The following is a 16,671-nucleotide window of genomic DNA, read 5'->3' as shown; positions in this document are numbered from 1 at the left end:
GAATAATGCAAACACCTTGAGTAAAAAAAAAAAAAGAATCACTAGATACTACACACTGCTTTTATCGGAAATCTAAATCATATGCGATAAGAATTTGTTTTCACAAAAAAAAGTAATTATGCATTTTTGGGTGATATTTTTTAAGGTAATTTTAATTATGAGCCATATGCTCAATAATCCTCGATTCATTTGATGAACGAAGATGTAATAACATTAATATGTTTTGAGGTGGCTGATGGGTCAGGAGAATCCATTGGGGCCAGGTTCCTCCACCTCCTACATGAAGTAAGGCCTTATTACTCATCTGCAGCTAAGGAAATATTATGCTGGCAGCAAAACCCTGGGGAGGCCAAGATCATGGTCCATTCGTATTGCATGATAAGCCTTTCATGAGTTGTCTCTTGATCCCGCAAATGTGATGAATGGTGTCAAAAGTGTGATCACAGGCCATGGCCCGATAATGTCTTCCTCAAAAAGACTTCTGCCAGTGGATCTGGGCACCCACATTTGTTTCCTCTCCCTCTTTCAGAAACAAATATGGAAGGGATTCCGAGATCATCTCAAATATCACTGAGAACTACTATCTAAGTGTTGGTTCCTAACCTGGGGGTCACTAGGCAGGGTACTTCATCTTCAGTAGAATAGGACAACCCATTTTTCTCAGTTAGCCCAGTGAAGAATAAACAATTCCAGGCCTAATGTTCCTACAGTATAGAAAAGTAACACTGAATCCCGGCGGTAAGAGTCAGTCTGCTGTTAGACAGGGAATCCACAGGGCTTGTCCTCATAGGCCAGTTATCTGTCTTCAGAGGATTAAGCCGCATCTTCCACCTCAACTATAAGCAGTGTCTCCAACATCCAGAAATGTCCAAGTAATCCAAAGGAGAACCAGCTTTCCTGGTTCTGGAAGACAATCCTGAAAACCTTGGAGCGCTGTGAGAGGGAGAACGCAATGTAACTACCTACCATCATCCGGCCAGCAACCAACTATTGGCTCTGGAAATGATTTTTGAAGAGCAGGTCTACAGCCAGCTCAAATTCATTAAGGAGCCCAGAGACATGGTCTATCAATCCAGGAGAGCATCCAACCCACCCCATGCAGTTCTACAGAAGCTTGCTACTGGTGAAGCCACATAGGTCATTTTTTAAATCAATTTCATACAGATTGCCAGACCAATAAAATAGAAAAAAGAACTATGAGAAAAAGTAGCGCATACCTATTGACCGCAGTGCTTCACAATGCCAACCAGATCCCTAATGCCGAAAGAGAGACTTTGTATGAAGCTAAGTGGAAATAAATTCTGGCGAGTTTAGACCTAGACCCTGTGCATCATTGGCAGTGCCTGTTAGATCTTTAACTCCAACTAAATGAGTTCCTCTTTCGAGTCCATAATAATCAGGGTGTTGCTGGTAAACAAGACTCCTATGCATGATTACCACCTCTTCTGTAACATTTAGTTTGGCAGCTACACCAGCCAACCTTGGAACAAGTATTATAGACTGCCAACGGCTATCACTGCGATTAGACTAAGCTAAACCAGTAAGATTATCAGAAGAAGCAACAGTACAATGTTATATAAAGTGCATTAAAAGATAGGAAATGAATTCAGTTACAAATTAAGGGTGCATGTATGTAATGTAACATCAACTACAGGTTTTGTAATATGCAGAGCAAATTCAAATATAGGTTTAATTGGGAACACAGTATTTTGTTAGCTTTTCACAAACAAAGACCCCAGGTGTTCAGAAAACAGGGGATTCATATTTATGTTTAATGTATTTATTGTACATTTGTATGGAGCCTATACACAAGTGTTTCAAGGCACCAAAAGACAAAAATGTGGTGAGGGCAGGGGAGAAAAAACAACAAAATGGTCCTTCCAGGCCTTGTGACAGATCATGCAAGTGCAGTAACAATTAGTGCAGGGAGAGGGGGGCCAGACAGGGGACAGAGGGACAAGGGAAAGGGGGTGCGGAGAAGTGCAGGAGGGACGGTGGCTCCAAGGGCAGGGCAAGTGCTGAGGGGAGCCCAAGAGGGCAAGTGCAGGGCAAGTGCCAGGGGAACTGGGGGTAGGGGTCAAATAGTGCAAAGACAGGGACCAGATTTAGGATAGTCGAGGAGGGTGCCCGAGGGTACTTGCTGGTTTAGGGGTACTGGGGAAGACTGAACAAGGGGTGCCTGCCTGCTATAAGGTACATAAGGAACCAGGCGCCAGTCCAAGTGGCAGGGGAACAATCAGCAAAGCAGGGGGAGAGGGAAGGAAGAGGAGAACAGATATGTTAAAAGTGAATTTGCTGGGGAGGGATCTGCATGACATATCTGTCAACATGCAATTGGAATGCTGTTTGACTAAGACAAAAACAGATGCCCTAATAAATAGCTTGAGCAAAGGTTCAATGCTTAAAAATAAATAATTGGCTCAAAATCATGGAGTGCCCCTAGGTTATCATATACCTGCTTGGCAGGTTAACTTTGGAATGAATGACAGACTGAGTGGTAAAGTTGGCCAAAAAGAATCTATTATCTTCCGTTAACCGAATGTCAGTAAGTATAGCAAGTTCCCAAAGTTCCACAGTGTAAATGGCTACTCAACACGAGCCCTAAAGGAACAGATATCTCTGAGTATCCTAAGTTACACGAGAGGAAGAAAGTAGACGATAGTTTGAGAAAAAATCAACTGAAACCTAGCTTACTGTGTCGTCAATAAGGTTTAAAATGAATTTAAATCTGCTTAAAATATAGAAACATCTAAGTTGCCAAATCTCAGCCTCCTAATGTCCTATAACAAAAACAAACATATTTGCATGTTTACCTTTATGCTGCATCCTTAGAGATCATTTGTGTGAAGATGAGGTTTTATGCTGAAATATTACAATCAAAACTTTGCAATGGTCATTCTATAGAGATGAAATCAAGTGGGTTGTATTCAACACAGCGAGAGTCCTATGAAAATGTGATTTTATAAAGAGTCATATATACAGAGACAGCACCTATAGTTGTAAAATGGTGTTATTATTCTACCCAAAGTCGGTTATTCTCTGATGTCAGATGATAGGTTTTTATTTCATTTCCCAATACGTCCTCCCACTAAAATGGACACTCTTCTATCTGACCTTCTTATGTGAAAGAGCCAAAAGTGGATGATATGTGTCATGTTCCCCTGGGTCTAGAAACTAATCAAATACCCTTACCAATAGTAATCAGATGTACTCACGTTCTCCTTTTGGAAGGACCTTGTGGGGTATTTAACATCAAACAAATAGGAATAAGTGAGAGTTTGGGGAAAACAAACAAGCAAGAGAGCTCCTCCGACAGGAGAGAAGCAGATTGGATTCCAACTGGATGGAGCGGATAGCAAAATATTTTTAAAGGGCCTGACTCAGGTTGGAATGAATGAAGAGGCCTTTGCCAAAGCAGGGCCACATCCCCCAATGGTGATTTTGGAGCAGGTGCGCACACTGAAGCATGAGCTTATCTGACAGAGCTGTAGGATGCCAGCCGGTGTCATTACCTCTCATATGCCTCTGAAAGACAGGCAAAAAATAAGTACCTATGCCCCAACATCATTTAGACATTTTTCCCAAGAATTGAATCCCAGATCACTTTCAAAAATATTTTGAGAGCTCTGTTTAAAAGTGATATAACTGAAAAGGGGAGCAAAGTGCTAGGCATGGGTGCTTATAAATGAAACTGACACCCTAGGTAGAATCATCACATTAAGACGTTCTACTGCAATATGGGATCTCTGGAACCTTTAGATATCTCAAATTCAAAATGGTACAAGTTCTAGGACTAATCGATAACATTGTCAGTAAAGAAAGTGAAATCTATTCTTTAATTAACACATTGGACTAGGTGTTGTGAGGATGAACCAGAGTCCTTGAAGATAGTATCAATTTAGGGCCCACTGTCGTTGCAATCCAAAAGCAACAGAAATCCTGAGACAACAAAGCCTTTACAATTATTTTCAATAGGTCAGACAACCTATAATCTATTGTCAAGTAGTATCTATACCCAATTTTAGATTCAGTCAATTGTTTTAAGCCTTATTCTGAGTACTGCTTCACTATTTTATTTTAGGAGTGGATTTGGGGTTAAAGTAAACCTAATTCTGTGATGTAGATTTTTGATTTTTCTGTGACACCATCAATGTCAAGCTGTGTGCCTATATATAGAGTGAAGACACACCTTACATTTGGCTTATTGAGGTGTGGTTGATTTTCTGTTGTAATTCAAGTGGGGAATCAACTGTCACATCAATTGTATGCCTTTTTATTTGCTTAAATGAATTGTTATTGCAAACCAGCTTGTTCCTTGTCTTAGAGTGTATGTGCAGGATGTTTACACGCTAAATGATTAACCTGCAGGTTGTCCGAGACCGGAAATAGAAACACAACATATAAAAAGTAATTGTATGTTTTTTGTTCAGGGAGGTGTTTGTAAGCTTCCATGGATAGAGTATCACCCAATTTGATACATAAATAATCTGACAAATCATACCAACTTGGAGAGAGACTGGTCAATTGGATAGTCCACCCAGATATGAAGTCTCTGGACATAGAAAAGCACACCCTAGTCATTACTCCTACCTCAGGACATCGCCTACCAGAGCGCCTGTGGAGAATACGGTCATAAAATTCTATGCTGGTGGCAAGCTAGTTCACATTGCATTGGTCTGCCCAGAGTAGCCAGCTGATGAACCTTCCGATAGGAGTTACTCCTACCCGGCTGTGACCCTGGATGAGGCAGATGGGTCTGAAATATGCTGGTTAATTAAGACACCATCCCTGGTTGAAGTGTGGATTCAGGTAGCTGGAGTGCGTGAATACTATTTTCCAGATACGATATGACAAGATATATCCACACTTTTGGACTCTGGCAGTTTTCAGAAGGCTACAAAGGTAAAATAATAATAATTTTAAAAAAAGTCTTCCAAAAGCACGAGTAAATTGTTGGCTCTGGGTTTTTTCTGGATCAACTTCAACACCGTGGCAACAACGTTTGTTCATGGAGATCAGGACATTTATGCCAATGCCAACAGGCAACTCAAGGTTTCTGGGGAGGAAATCACTGTAGTAGTGTTGGGAATATCTGAGGTGATCATTTTGTGAACAGATAGTTCCCAGTTCTCCAAATGATAGCGACAGCCTAGAAGATCAGGCCCGGGGAGCAAAGAAACACCACTGATGGAAGAGAAAAGCCAGCTTTAGACTTATCAGGGGAGAGGCTGAACAACTAGGTTTGACCCCATGAATTTGTAATAAATACCCTGAAAAGAGCTCTATTTATCACCTCAAAGGGGGGTGTTTATGAAAGGAAGGGAGTAGGTTTTATGTATGTAATAGTATGGGGATTTATACTGTGCTTCCCTGCTTTTTGATTGCCTTCCACGTGTTCTGTTGCATATGAGTGAGGGTGGGTTAGGCTAGTGGGAAGGGAAAATATGAGGTAGCTTTGCTGTTGCATTGCTTTATGTGGACTAAGTAAAACAAGCTCCATTTGAAGTTCAGTTTCCATATGGTCTATGTTGAGAGCAGTGTCCAGAATATGTGCCTGAAGTGGAGCCTCTTAGGCATGTGGTGCTTGGATGCATTGGCTGGGGCTCTGATATGTAATTTGTTTGTAGAGACAAGATGTTCTGATGTTTGATGTCTCTTGGGAGAAGTATTCCATTGCCATCTGTGAGAGGTTTAGTTGGTATGTATATTGTGTGTTGGAGCTTAGAATTTGAGTGGATGGGTGCAGAGAGCAGTGAAAGACCTGGAAGGTCAGGTTGTTGAGGGGCACAGAAACCTAAAAGCACATATAGCAAATTGTCCATGGCATAGCAAGGTATGAAAAAAACATAAACCTCACCACAAAGCATTACAAGTGAAATCAACACATGAATAAGGCCTAACAACTCTGTGTCCTTACTGCACTCTTATCTAGAGACATTTCCATTTGTCACTATGCCACCCTTAAACTCCCTGCAATTCTCTCTCTGTCTCTCGAATAGATACGTTGTACCCTGTGTGTAACAAGGAATTGGCAGATGATGGAAGCTGCTAGGCTGGAGGGCTATAAAAGCATGGATCGTTCAGAGAAAGGGCTGTCTGAGATATGAAGACCGCTGAATACTGTTTCACCTTCCTTAGTATATTGGGTGGCAGGCAGGTGAGCCGGATCTAACCTCACTCTAACTTGCTCAGGTGCTTTGCTCAGAAGTCACCTGGGACTCTCCATCCCAAACCCCCCTCACCAGGAGCCTACACCTAAAACCTAATCCTTGTCAGGTATTTAAAAAAACTTTTCTGCCAAAAATAAAATAAAACAATAGTTGGCAAATCACTGCACCCTTTATCAACCAAGGACTTTGTAGTTACATTGTTTGTTACAGTGTAATAAACAAAAGGGCTTGAGCAGCAAATGAACTAGTGGCATCAGGACCCACAGCAAAGATTGGAGCTGGCTAACATTATGCAATTGTTCAACTGCAGACAGATAGCCAGTTAACACCCTGCTGTGGCAGACGGGAGGTCAGGAGGCTCCTCTGTGAACTTAAACGGGCACCTGAGCGTCCAGTGGTGTGCCATGGACAAGTCAGTGAGCTTCAGCACTTAACGGATCGTAATCGAGGGCAAGATGGCGGATGCCCTTCTTAATAGATAGCTCTGCTGAGCAATGTGGCCAATCGCATCACATGTTAACACAGCTGGTAAACCAGATTTGAACTCCAAATCTGATAGAGGGTCAAATTCAGGGACAGTCCAGGGAAAACTGGGACGTCTGGTCATCAGACTTCTGTCTCTTTCATCTAGACACTCAGAAGTGTGATGCTCTTCTATACACCATGCATGTGTTTTAAAGTAAATAGAAATCCCTGTGCAGAGCAAGATGCAGTCCAACAGGGATTTAGTTCTGTCATTCGAGGAACAAGAGGCCGGGGTTCTGCAGGTGGATAAAAGCGGTCTACAGTTAGTGTTGGTTGGTGAACACTAGTCTGGAAGGAAGGCGGCAGTAGTTGTGATGCAAGAGAAAGGTGAGACAGCAAGATAGCAGAGCGAGCTGGAGCGAGAAGGGAAGGTGGGGTAGATTTTGTGGTGCGACCCGAGGACAAAGAAAGTGGCTTAGATCCAGGCACGTTATTTGGGGGTCACACCTGCGACCCCTGAGATCTCCCTTGCTACCCCTAATAAAATGGAAGCTCCTGGGCTGTGGCCAGTGCCATGTGGCTCTTTGGTTCTGGAGTGGCTGGCTTTCTTGGCCAGGCTTCAGTACAGGGTGTTTCACAAGTGTAACACTTTCAGCAGTGACCCTATATAAAAGAATAGAAATAGCAAATCATTTGCCTTTCTGGAATTCTATACAATAATTGTTGGACTTATTAAGGGTTTATTTCAGGCAAACTTCAGAGGGTGAGTCACTGATTTAGTCTGTTCTTAAAACACCTAACATTCAAAATGCAGACAAAAACGTCCACAAAGCATTTAGAGTAGAATAGGCATCCATTTACAAATGCGTAGTTTGCTTTTCGCAAGTTGCAGTTACAGCATGTTTATTTTCTGCCGTTGTCTCCATTACGATCATCACAAGACATTTCATCCCTGTGTCCTTGGTCACTTGACAAAATCCTTGTGTCTAAAAGCTTGTGTACAGTGTAAAAATGTTTGACCATAGCACATACAGTGGCCCTTGATTTCATTGTGCCACAATTAATGCTTTGTTATAATGTGCCCATCTTTTCTATTTCCATGGCATGCTGTTCAGGGTGCTTGTTTGCGTGCATGAGGTAACAGTGCCCAGAGTATGGGATGATGTGTGAGTGCGCGGCTTTCCCAGCGCTACTCTAAATTCCTTAATACACAGTTATGAACCCTTCCAATGGTGTGTATGTTGCCAACCTGCTGCGATGTGTGTGTAATCTGCATATTTCAGGCTCCAGTCCCGGCAAGGCCAACTTAGCCTTTCATCCTTCTGAGGTTGATAAATAAGTACCAACACAGATTGGGTGATATTGTATGTATATTTGTTCTTTATAAAGCGTAAAGTGCTTACTCGTAAGTGCTATATAATACAACATTATCATTTGGTCTTGGATATTTGCTTGCATTCACAGTCATTTGGTAATATGGGCCTATACACGCGGATATCAGCGATGTATATGGTGATCCATTCTTGTATGAAATGTATATCAAATTATAGTGATATCGTAACCATATTTCTCATAGCGCACTTAGGAACAATGCTATGTGATGCTAATTCCCGTTTTGTCAAGAGGTGAAAGGTTGTGTTCCATCGCTTCCCATGATGTCACGTTGGGGTGGGGTCAAATGACAATTTCCTTTGAGGTCAAGATTCATGTGTTGTCACTTGCACTACCCTTGGCAATTTGGTGGAATGACGTCCCTGCTTAGATCTGGAGGGGAGATGAGGGAATGAAGTGGGACAGACCTGGAAGTCAAAGCAATTTACAAAGATTTGGCACAGAGAAAAACACAAACAAAGTAATAATCTAGGAGAGAGAAGACAAAAGCCAAGAAAGCAGTGAAGCTGGAGAAAGGAGAAACGAGGATATGAGGCATAAAAACGTAGAGGGGTGGGAGAAAGAGTGAAGGAAGCAGAATACATGTGGAGCGGAGAGAGCAAAGGAGGTTGCACAAACTGGAGCGACCCACAGAAAGTGATCAGGAGACCATAGGACATAAAGATCCCCCAGAAAGACCATATACCAATTTAGGAGTTAAGCAATAAGAGAAACCAGAGGCATGAGAAAGCAGAATAGAAGAGGAGCTAGCAAGGGAGGTGAAAAGGACCCAATTGTTGAGGGGCGTCAGGGAGGAAAGGGAGATAGGAGATGGAATCAGTCCAGGAAGGTGAGACGGGGAATGGAGACGTCCTGTGTGTGGAATGCCTGTCCATCCTGTGCTGGAAACCATCGAAGAGTCACTTGCAAGCATTCTGAAGTGTATGCCGACCCAAACCCTGGGCCCAATTGTGCTGTACAATAAAATCCTTGAAACATAATTTTTTGAGTCGAGTTGTCTGTTGATCCCGCTGCTGTGACAATCATCAGTTACTATTTTGAACACAACTTGAGAGCACCAGGAGGCTTCGTTAGAGATGGGCTATGGTACAGTTTCAGTCGATTTTAAAGGGGTGAATCTTACATTAGCAATTGAACAGTAATCTTGTGTGTGGCCTTCTATGTCTGCATTTAAAAGTATCTGTCTGGTTTAAGATCAGAATGCATCATCCCACCAGTAGTCAGGGGTATGGGTAAGGCTGTGCAAGCGCTCATTGAGAGTTTACATTCTATTTATGCAGATTTATTGTTGAATCACACCATATCGAAAGGATGTATGGTGGTCCTGGTTAGTAGAGATACTACGTATAAAATGGTGCTCAAAAGCTTGTTGGCTCTGATCGTTTTAATTGTATATTGCATGCTGTGATTTACTTTGTAATATTTTTACTAACCGAGATTTTCATTATAGCTCAATGTTTGGTCAAGTTGTTTGCAAGGGCCTTGCAGTGAGATTTGCTGTTTCTACTGCCCATCATTAAAAAAATGGTCAAGCTGAAAAGGCGAGTCTGACATTGGAGTGGTATGGATTGGTCTCTAACCCATGCATGTAGTTCTCCATCACGGGTATCATTCATAGTGTCACGTGCTTTGAATACTTACCCCTAGTCAAGCTGGGAATCATTGGTATAAACAAATGCACAGCGGTACTAACACACTTTAACATGTTGCTTATCTGCCTCAATATAGCCCTTTTTTTGAGTTCAGGGTCTAAACCCCACAAACAAAAGACCGACTTAGCAGAGGACAGCTGGAAATTCCAACCCCCGCATGGTCAGTCTTTTGCCTCCCTCTTCCCACCGGGAATTGGTTGATCACTGCACGTCCAATTTGGTCGTTGGAGAATTGCTCGCAATTGTATTCACATTTTTCGGCGTATTTATGTGGCGTTTGGGGATAGGGATCTAATAAATTAATGTAAAGGGGTTAAAGAGGGTTCAGGAAGTCTCCCCCGTATATATATGCAGAAAAATGTACATGTCAAAAAAAAGAAATTGCGACCAAATCTCCAACAACCAAAAAGATTTGCAATAATCAATCCAAACCTCCCACCCTTCATCTCCATGGTAATTTCGCCCCCCTCACCAACATGTTCACCCTGTTCCGGTTTCCCTCCAGGCTATGCCCCCTGCAAGCCAATGTACGGGACGTGGATTTCTGTAGGTCAGGATGAAGGGCGCGCAGACTGGAGACCACCTTCCTTTTTAGCTTTCTAACTCAATGAGGGGATTGGCTCCGGCTTAGTCCAAGGGAGTCATCTTCAGATTCAAACAGCAATTGTGATGCATATATACATATTCATACAGACAGACTTGCAGGGAAAGCAGATGGATTGCATTTACATATACAAAAGATACCAACACTGGATAACTAGTTCGAAGTAACTAATTTTAACGCAGCATTGGATCTTTCTTAGATTGGCATACTTGGAAAAGAGTAAAGATGAGTAGGAGAGAGGGAGAGGGTGAGCCTAACTTATCGGAAAACATGCTGAAGCACTGCCGTTGCAACTTAAGTCTTTCTCGAGTGCACATCAATGCATCAATTCTCGGTTACCGTTTAAGGCGTCACTCAAGTTGTGGATTCCCAAATCTCCTGTAGCAACATCACAGCCAGAACAGCTGATGTACTAGCTTTATCTTGTGTGGATTGCTGGTTATTTGTACACGAAAACAAAATGCTTGGACGCATAGGTTAGATTGACAATGTTCTAAAAAGAGAAAGCAAACTCTGGGTAAGCTCCCATTTTCGGTGTAGAGCATCCCAAGTTAGATGCATCAGTTGCAACAAATGGCACTCTATTCTTCGGTCGGATGCCTTTGTCCAAAAGCAACCAGCATACACTAGTCTGACATTATTACACTGTAAGCCGCAGCATGCTGTTGGATCCAACTCTACACCTGGGTGAACTGTGTGGTGGGAGGAACCTAGGCATGCCAGGCTTGTTTGGTGGTCTGGGAGAAGGATGAACCCACTCCCCTTTAGTTTTGGCAGCCTATAAAAAGATTGATGGTAGAGAGAAAAAGGGAATGCATTGGTCTATGACCCGGGACATCTAACTCTTGCCAGAGAGCCCCAGGTAGAGGCTAGTGGACCCTTAAAAGGTGCAATAGGATCTGCAATCCCTATACCTTAGGGACCCGATAGCCTTTACCATGTCCATCTTGATCTCCTTTAGTTGGCATTCAATTTCATTTCCGAAGCGATCCCGTCTGTCAAATGGCATATCCAGTATCTGAGTCTAAACCCGAGGTTTAAAATTGGCACCCTTCATCCAGGCATGGGTGCCCCTTCATTCACATTTGGTCGAAACCATAGTCTGTGGTGTCACGGTCCGAATCTGTAGACTGGACAAATGTCACCACTTCTTTGATCCTACCCTTTGCTTCATCCTGCAGGTCTACAGGCATGTGTTCCACAAACTCGTTAATCATATGCCAAAGTTTCCTGTCGTATCCGATGGTAATTGCGAGTGCATTATACCTTGAGGCACATTACCTCTTTGTCTCTTCCTTGCCAATTGGTGAAGTCAGTGGTCAAGCAGATTTAAGAGAACAGTGCCTATCCACGACTGTCACCACCAATTCTGCTTTGGAGTGGCAGAGAGGTGGTATTTGGTGCCTGAAACATTTTCTTTGGTCTTGATATGAAAGTCAGTGGGCATTTTAAGGCTGTCTCCCATATGGTTTCTAGGAGAGGAATAGTAGTCACTGGCGGCGCTTGTCTTTGTTTTGGTAGATAGCCCTTTGCAGAAAAAGGAACAAGCAACTCTTCCTGTCTTGTGGGTGAAGCCCTTTGAAATTGTGCGCAAGTCCGGTTTGTGGGAAGTATGAAGGTTACAAAAGCATCGGGAATGAGACTCCCTAACAAACACATTCCTCTTTCCACACCTTTTTTTAGGCTTTAAAGATGTCTTGACCCCAATGCTGTCCACACTCCTACCCTTATCTGCAGATATTTCACAGGTTTAAGGGCTGTGCCAGAAGACTGAATTTGAAGGTAGTAACCATGGGTAGTAAAATCTCTTCAGAAGCAACAGGTGGGGCCGTGCAGCAGAGCACTCAGAAATATCCAATGGGAAAAACATTAAAACACACAAAAAAGCTGGTAACATGCTTAAAATGCGCAGAGAGTTAAAGATGCCTCCCTAGTACAGAGCATACATGAAAGGTCTGAGGGTGGCAGCCCTAGGAGGAGCCTAGGGCTATCCACCTTATTTGCTGCCAGTTCATAATGAATTGTGTTTAAAGCTCTCTCACTAACAGATAAATGTCTGGCTAACACCGCCCCCATATACCTTTTGAGCTAACTCACCAAATCACAACCCAACAGACCTACCCAGGCTGTCAACTCACACATCCTCTCCATGCCTAGATTCAAGTAAAAAAAGGCAGGGGGCCATAGCTTCCCAGTGGTGGCAGCAACACACTGGAACACACTCTAGCTATCTCGAAGATTAGATTCATCCCTCTGGTCCTTCCACAGAAGCCTCAAAACATGGCTTTTTACACAAGATTATTAAATCCCTGGATGCCACCATGCCCTACTATGTACTATAAATCCTCAATGTATGTAAGTGATAGTACCATCAGACTGGGTCATGCTCTCCTGTAACCAGCAACCGGACACGTGTAAATAACCGGACTGTTTCTTATGTCTTTAATGTAACTTGCACCCAGATAGCCTTGGGTTCGGCACGCTCTACAAATACTAAATAAATAATGTGCCAACATGAGTTAGATAGGCCACTAGTCAAGCGCTTATCCAATGTGCTTGTCATTTTTGTGTACTGCTATGACATAAATATGTACAAAGGATTGCTGGCGTGACAGAGACTTGTTGAAGCATGTGACTCAATGAAAGATCAAATTCTGGAGAAACTCTGCATTAAGCATACGCAGCGTGTGTCTGCCACAGTGAAGGGGGTTCCAACAAAGTCAGACAGATGACCGTTTGGGCAATATGAAGTTCAGAAGCATACATAGACAAGCAATAATGGTGTGCCTTTAAGATCTCTTATTCTTAAAAAAGTGAGTGAAATGTTTCTTGATGGTAAGAGCTTGGAGCTGTCCAACTCAATGGTCGGGTTTACTGGCGATGATTAATTCAATTTTTCATGGAAATTAAGAATAAGGCCCTGATAGACTGTGGAGGGTCCGGCCTCTAATTCTCCGATTGTCCCAATGGTGGGCCCAGCCGGAATTCCTTGGAACCCTGTGCTGCAAATGTCAGGCGCAGCATGGGTTATGGAGAGCAGCGGGCCTGAAGCAGGAGACCTCTCTGGCCAGGCCATGTATACCAGGAGCTGTCCACGTTAAGCAAAGCAGGAGACAGTGAAAGTGGAGCGTTGGAAGTCCTGAGCTGCTCTGACCAGGCAGTGGCCTGTGTGAAGATGGGTAGCAGAGGCAGGCTTGCAAGGAGTACCACCAAGCCCTGGGCCACATATACCAGAAGCCTGCGTGAAGAGAGGATGTTGAGGAGACCCTGTTCCTGAAGTGGCCCTCTGCAGTAATCTGATCAGTGCTCCCACGGGCAGGCGAAATAGGTGCTCCACCCAGGACAACGATTCCCTCATGTCTCCCTTTCCAACTTCATGAGGATACGATGGAGGGATTGCACATGGGCTGTCTGAAATGGATTGTCCTAACCATTGCCACGATTGAATGACGAGCGATTAAAACAAAGGTTAAAATGGCCTTTTTTTTAATAGGCATGGCCTGAACAGCATTGGATGGTGGGGGAGGTCGGAAGAGGAGCTCTTGCAGCTTTTCTTTATGCCCGTGGGAAAAAGCAAGACTGTGTTGAATGGAAAGCTGATGAGGCCATAGATGACGGGACCTTCCATGAGGCCATGGACTGCTGAAGGAAGAAGCAAACCGTTCACCATGGCAATGGAGATATGGTTGACAGTGAAGTGTTGTCAGTGGATGGCGGTCTGCGCGTGGAAGAACAAGTTAACTCTCTTACCTGGTAACGTTCTTTTGATGGGATGCTCCAACGACGTATTCCATATCTAGGACAGTAATCACCACAGCTGTGCTGCTTCGGAAAATCTTTCAGCGTCTGCATCGATGACGTCGATACGCCGTCCTCGAGGACCTCCTCCGACGGCCGACATCACCAGATGTTATAAGTAGGACGCACGACGCTCGTAGCCTCAGTTGTCATTTTTTCCCAGAACTTGTGTCACCAATCTTCTGCCAGTCTACCACAGAAGCCTTGCGGAAACGTAAGCTGCAATTGCATAAGAAATTCTGTAGCAGGGAAGGCAGGGAGGGAGCGATATGGAATACATCGTCGGACCATCCAATCGAAAGAACGTTACCATTTAAGAGTAACTTCTTCTTCGAGGGGATAGGGTCCTCCGATGTATTCCATATCTATGACAGACTCTCAAAGCAGTACCAACGTAAGGAGGTGGGAAAAGAATTTAGAATATAGAAATTTAGAATGCCCAATCAAATTGCAGAGTAAGGACCGCCTTGCCAAAGGCTACATCCTGCCCACGGATAGAATCGAGGGAGTAGTGACTTACAAAAGTATGGACCGAAGCCCAGGTGGCAGCATCACAGATGTTACGAACAGGAACAACCCTCTGCCGGGCAGTAGAGGCAGCCATACCCCTGGTAGAATGGGCCTGCAAGCCTACCGGAGGGTCCTTACCCGCCAAGCGGTAACATTCAGAAATTACCAAGATAATCCATCGAGACAAAGTCTGCTTAGTAACAGCTTGTCCCAAACGCCTTCCAGCGTAACCAATAAAGAGTTGATTGTCCACTCTGACCTGGGACATGCGGGAAATGTAGAAACTTAAAGGGTCTAAACTATGGAGCCTCTCCTCGTCTTTACCAGGATGCGGAGGAGGATAAAATGCTGGAAGACTAACCTTCTGGCCTAAATGAAATTCCGACACCACCTTTGGAAGAAAGGAAGGACGAACTCTAACGACAACCCTGCCCTTATGAAACACAGTGAAGGGTGGCTTAACTGAAAGTGCCTGTAACTCACTCACTCTGCGAGCGGAAGTGGCCGCAACTAAAAATACAGTTTGAAGAGTTAACAGTCTCAAAGGGCAAGAATGTAAAGGCTCAAACGGAGCACCCATTAGAAACTTGAGAACAAGGTTCAAATCCCAACCGGGCACCTGGAAAGGTGACAGAGGGAACACATTAGTGAGCCCTTTTAAAAACTGAGAAATTAAAGGAATTTTAAAATAAGAACACTCCTCAGGCGAGCGCTTAAATATGGACAGCGCCGCCAGGTAACCTTTAATGGTACCCACTTGCAAGCCCCTGTGGGCTAAAGAAAGCAAAAAAGACAGAACCACAGGAATGTCACATGAAAAAGGATCCACATTCTTAACCCTGCACCAGTCGCAGAACTTTCTCCAACGGCAACGGCACAGGGACTTTGTCGCCGGCCGTCTGGCTGAAAGCAACACCTCCATCACGTCTTCAGGGAGGTCCCAATCCCTATACCTCAACCTTTCAGAAGTCAAGTGTGAAGGTTGATGGATCTGACCTCTGGATGAAGAACCCGACTCCCCTCCCGTGAGAGCCGATCATCTCGGTAGGGAAGACGACGTGGAGGGTAGATGGACAAGTCAAGAAGGTCCGGGTACCACGTCCTCCTGGCCCATGCCAGAGCAATGAGGATCATCCGGGAACCGAACCTCCGTAACCTCTGCAGCACTTGGGGGATGACGGGGACTGGAGGAAACGCGTACAGCAGTGGGAATGACCACTCCACTACGAACGCGTCTCCTCAGGCTCCTCTTGCAGGAAATTCCCACAAGCAGAACCTTTCGCACTTCCGGTTGACACTGGAGGCGAAGAGATCCACTTGAGGAGTCCCCCAAAGGGCGAAGATCTCCAGGAGAATCTCCTGAGCCAACTCCCACTTGTGAGAGATCGCGCTCTGTATGCTCAGAGCGTCCGCCGTCTCGTTTTCGTCTCCGGCAAGATGAACTGCCGAGATCGGAATTTCCTGCTGGGTTGCCCAGAACCAGAGCTGCATCACCTCCCTGCACAGAGGAAGTGACCCTGGCCCCCCTTTTTGTTGAGGTAGTGCATGGCCACTGTGTTGTCCGTCAGAATCAGGACATTGGGGGGCGCTGTTGAGCAGCCGACAAAATGGCTGCCTAGGTTTCCAGCACCGTGTGCTGCCGCTTTACATCTGCCTCCATCTGCAGTCAGCTACTCTGCTCCATCTTCAGACTCGGCTCCTACCTTGCAGACACCCGGAGCTACCTGCCAGTGAAATCTGTCCCCGAATCAGACCTCCTGACCCTGTGTTCGGCCACCAACGCTGCCCCGGTGTTGGACCAGGCTAGGCCCTCGTGCTGCGGGGGTGAGCGGCAGCGCCGAGAGACGTCGGCTGCTGCCGGCGGCCCTGCGGCTCACGGGCTCTCATCACCCACCTGCCTGACTCTCTTTCTGGCCCGCCATGCCCGGCGGCCTGGGGCTGGGGCCGGGCCTGGTGCGCGGGGGCCACCTGTGGGACCTACACTGACATGTGGGTAGATCCTACGTGGGACGCCGGCGCCTGACATCTGGTACTCCCTGCGGCCGTCCGCCACTCTGCGCTCGTGCGGCGCCTCTGCCTG

Source organism: Ambystoma mexicanum, chromosome 3q (genome assembly GCF_040938575.1).
Source record: "Ambystoma mexicanum isolate Mex_15411 chromosome 3q, UKY_AmexF1_1, whole genome shotgun sequence".
Lineage (NCBI taxonomy): Eukaryota > Metazoa > Chordata > Amphibia > Caudata > Ambystomatidae > Ambystoma > Ambystoma mexicanum.
The sequence above is the reverse complement of the archived record's forward strand: the minus strand, read 5'-3'. Positions refer to the sequence as shown.